At 42.4% G+C, this 4,486-nt stretch overlaps 1 long non-coding RNA gene across 1 annotated transcript; it reads right to left on the bottom strand.

Annotated features, from left to right (window-relative positions):
* Positions 1–2,521: 2,521 nt before the first annotated feature.
* On the bottom strand, positions 2,522–3,319 carry LOC115205238 (uncharacterized). Its single transcript, XR_003880564.1, has 3 exons — positions 2,967–3,319; positions 2,769–2,837; positions 2,522–2,631 (listed from the first exon to the last, which is right to left on the bottom strand). It is a non-coding gene; the product is annotated as an uncharacterized LOC115205238 (long non-coding RNA).
* Between the last annotated feature and the right edge of the window lie 1,167 nt (positions 3,320–4,486).

Below are 4,486 nucleotides of genomic sequence, written 5' to 3'. Positions count from 1 at the left end.
AGCTTCAGTCATCCTTTCTAAATATATTTATTCCAATTCAGTTATTTTCATCCAATTTTGCCAACTGATTAAAGCTTGGTAACAAACAGGTATTCATACCCACCAATCACAGAAGCAGACAGTGACATCATCTGGCACTTAATTTCAAGGGACCTTCTTAAAATTCTCTTCTTTTGGGAGCTTAACAATTGGAGAAAAGACTTCTATTTCTATCTATAGTCATAAGATTTCTAGAATATATGTATATATGAATAATATGGCTTTTATAGCACCCATTACAGATGAAAAACATTGTTTTATCCAGACAAGCAAGTTATTCCACTGAAAATGTGAATAATTATTCACATTAGCAGCACCATCATAGGCACTCACAAAACTTGCGTAAACAAACAAAAAAATACTTCACTGGACCTGTTGAATCTTATCTCTCCCCTCTGGTCATATTTGGTACAACAACTTTGTTCACTGTGAATCATTGACAATGATCATTGCATTTTCCACAATGCAATACAGACCCAGGACTTACCTTTGGTCTGAATGGGGATACACAAAGAGGATCAAACCCAAAAATGTACCCTACACAATCCAGTGTATAACAGGTTCTGGTTTGGTATGATTGTGGTCACACAAGAATCCCAGGATTGTTGTTTTGATCAAGAGTTCCACGAAGGGTTCACGACAACTGTATTATTCAACACTGATGACTATTGGCTAGCTTAGACTTTGATGACTCAGGGTCCACCAAATCATATTTCCACTTTTATTTGTACATAAATTATTGTAAGATTGACAGGTTCTCTCAGTTCCTGCTCTTCCTGCCTCAAGTCCGGCGATTGGAGCGTTCGTCGTCAGGGGCGTCAATATGTACCGCACGGCCCTGGCTCATAGCCTTTGGGACACAGCACAAAAGTTGGGCACAAAAATAAATAAAAAACACTTCTAAGACTTACAGAACTAGTCAAAGGTTTGGATACATCTACTCATTCAAGGGTTTTTCTTTCATTTTTCTATTTTCTACATTGTAGAATAATAGTGAAGACCTCACAACTATGAAATAACACATACGCAATCATGTAGTAACCAAAAAAGTGATAGACTAATCAAAATATATTTTAGATTTGAGATTCTTCAAAGTAGCCACCCTTTGCCTTGATGACAGCTTTGAACACTCTTGGGATTCTCTCAACCTGCTTCATGAAGTAGTCACCTGGAATGCATTTCAATTAACAGGTGTGCCTTGTTAAAAGTTAATTTGTGGAATTTCTTTCCTTCTTAATGCATTTGAGCCAATCAGTTGTGTTGTGACAAGGTAGAAGATAGCCCTATTTGGTAAAAAACCAAGTCCATATTATGGCAAGAAAAGCTCAAAAAAGCAAAGAGAAACGACAGTCCATCATTACTTTAAGACATGAAGGTCGGTCAATCCGGAAAATTTCAAGAACTTTGAAAGTTTCTTCAAGTGCAGTCATAAACCATCAAGCGCTATGATGAAACTGTCTCTCATGAGGTCCACCACAGCAAAGGAAGACCCAGAGTTACCTCTGCTGAGGATAAGTTAATTCGAGTTATCAGCCTCAGAAATTGCAGCCCAAATAAATGCTTCACAGAGTTCAAGTAACAGACACATTTCAACATCAACTGTTCAGAGGAGACTGCGTGAATCAGGACTTCATGGTTGAATTGCTGCAAAGAAACCACTACTGAAGGACACCAGAGACTTGCTTGGGCCAAGAAACACAAGCTATGGACATTAGACGAGTCCAGATTTGAGATTTTTGGTTCCAACCGCTGTGTCTTTGTGAGACGCAGAGTATGTGAAAGGATGATCTCCGCATGTGTGGTTCCCACTGTGAAGCATGGAGGAGGTGTGATGGTGTGGGGGTGTTTTGCTGGTGAAACCATCTGTGATTTATTTAGAATTCAAGGCACATTTAACCAGCATGGCTACCACAGCATTCTTCAGCGATAAGCCATCCCATCTGGTTCGCGCTTAGTGGGACTATCAGTTGTTTTTCAACAGGACAACGACCCAACACACCTCCAGGCTGTGTAAGGGCTATTTGACCAAGAAGGAGTGATGGAGTGCTGCATCAGATGACCTGGCCTCCACAATCACCCGACCTCAACCCAATTGAGATGGTTTGGGATGAGTTGGACCGCTGAGTGAAGGAAAAGCATGCCAACAAGTGCTCCGCATATGTGGGAACTCTTTCAAGACCATTGGAAAAGCATTCCAGGTGAAGCTGGTTGAGAGAATCCCAAGGGTGTGCAAAGCTGTCATCAAGGCAAAGGGTGGGTACTTTGAAGAATCTAAAATATATTTTGATTTGTTTAAGACTTTTTTGGTTACTACATTATTCCATGTGTTATTTCATAGTTATGAAATTATTATTATACAATGTAGAAAACGGGGAAAAATAAAGAAAAACCCTTGAATGAGTAGGTGTGTCTAAATTTTTGAATGGTACTATATATATATTTTTTAAATTTCTATATGCCCAAGTAATTGATGGAGCACAGTCTGTGTGGGTTGTGCCTGAGAGGGCGCCTCCTTGGCTCTGCGGTCCTCCTGAGAGTGGAGCTGTCTGAGACGAGCCCTCTCCAGGCTGTCAGTCTGAGTCTGCAGGCTCTCTAAAACACAAACAAACAGGTTCAACATATATACACACACTAAGACAGAAGGTAAACAAATCCATCCTACAGAAGATACACATGAACTACTTTATGCGAATGCACACACATAATTAACAAGCAGAGTTTATAGTTACTCAGAAGTGCAGGGTCTGGGTTGGCCACTAAGGGGGTGATGGAAACATAGGCACCATCCTTTGGGTTTCCTGATAAGATAAACAAATACTTAAAAACAAAGAAGAGCCATGTATAGATAGAAACTCCTTTTTTGGCAATTATAAATAGTTTCATAGAGGCCTTGTCCACTCTAGTGGTTCTACTTTCAGAGAACTCACGATTAACAGTGCAAAATGTGAGGAAGTAGTCGGCTGGCACACTCCTGAGGCAGCTGGGACAGAAAGAGAAGCTTCAGAGCCCCGTGGTCATCACACAGATCCACCAGCTCTGAAACACACATGCAAATAGACACATTTAAGACAAATCTATCCATCTGCAATGAGAACCAAGACTGGTTGAATATAACATGCTTGGTGTCCATTAGAGATGGCTGTGTGTGATTTACAGCTGATAGCTTTTTGATGGTCACACCCACTCATCAGCAAGCATCATTAATGTCAGTGCTAATGAGAGGGGTAATGCTAGCATCATTACTGCAGGAGGCTTGCTCTTGGCCTTGCTCTAACGCAGCGTTGAGTGTGGCAGGACCCAGTAGGTGTAAGCAGACACCATTGGAGTTGAGCAGTGTTTAACGCCAGCCTCTGGTGAACCCCCCCCCCACACACCCCCAACCAGATCCATGATTCTCACATCAACACTCTCCATCCACATTCCCTGCTTTAGCTACAACTGTGGCACTAAACTTGGGATATACTCAAGCCCCACCTTGCCTGTAAGAGCTATGGCCTTGGGAACCATTAGCACAGCAGCATTTCAATCAGGAAACTGTCATCATCACCCCACAGGCCTCCATTCCACCCTCCCTGATGTGGTGTTAGTTTTGATGCCAGAGAGCAATCCTACTCCTGCCTATGCCTTATTACAGTGTGCTGACTAGTGTCATGAGGAGAGAAGGACAAGCTGAATCACACTTACAGACAACACAACAACCGTATCAAGACAATAGCAAATATGAACAATAAACCAAGTCTTATAAAACAGATTTAATATACACTACATGGCCAAAAGTATGTGGACACTTGCTTGTCGAACATCTCATTCCAAAATCATGGGCATTAATATGGAGTTGGTCCCCCCCTTCGCTGCTATAACAGCCTCCACTCTTCTGGGAAGGCTTTCCACTAGACGTTGGAACATTGCTGCAGGAACTTGCTTCCATTCAGCCACAAGAGCATTAGTGAGGTCGGGCACTGATGTTGGGCAATTAGGCCTGACGCGCAGTTGGCATTCCAATTCATTCCAAAGGTGTTTGATGGAGTTGAGGTCAGGGCTCTGTGCAAGCCAGTCAAGTTCTTCTCAACAAACCATTTCTTTATGGTCATCGTTTTGTGCATGGGGGCATTGTCATGCTGAATAAGGAAAGGGCCTTCCCAAACTGTTGCCACAAAGTTGGAAGCACAGCATCGTCTAGAATGTCATTGCATGCTGTGGCGTTGATTTCCCTTAACTGGAACTAAGGGGCCTAACTCAAACCATTAAAAACAGCCCCAGACCATTATTCCTCCTCCACCAAACTTTACAGTTGGCCCTATGCATTTGGGCAGGTAGCGTTTTTCTGGCATCCGCCAAACCCAGATTTGTCCGTCAGACTGCCAGATGGTGAAGCGTGACTCATCACTCCAGAGAACGCATTTCCACTGCTCCAGAGTCCAATGGTGGCGAGCTTTATACCACTCCA

The sequence above is a fragment of the Salmo trutta genome, chromosome 13 (assembly GCF_901001165.1).
Source record: "Salmo trutta chromosome 13, fSalTru1.1, whole genome shotgun sequence".
NCBI lineage: Eukaryota > Metazoa > Chordata > Actinopteri > Salmoniformes > Salmonidae > Salmo > Salmo trutta.
The sequence above is the reverse complement of the archived record's forward strand: the minus strand, read 5'-3'. Positions and strand labels throughout refer to the sequence as shown.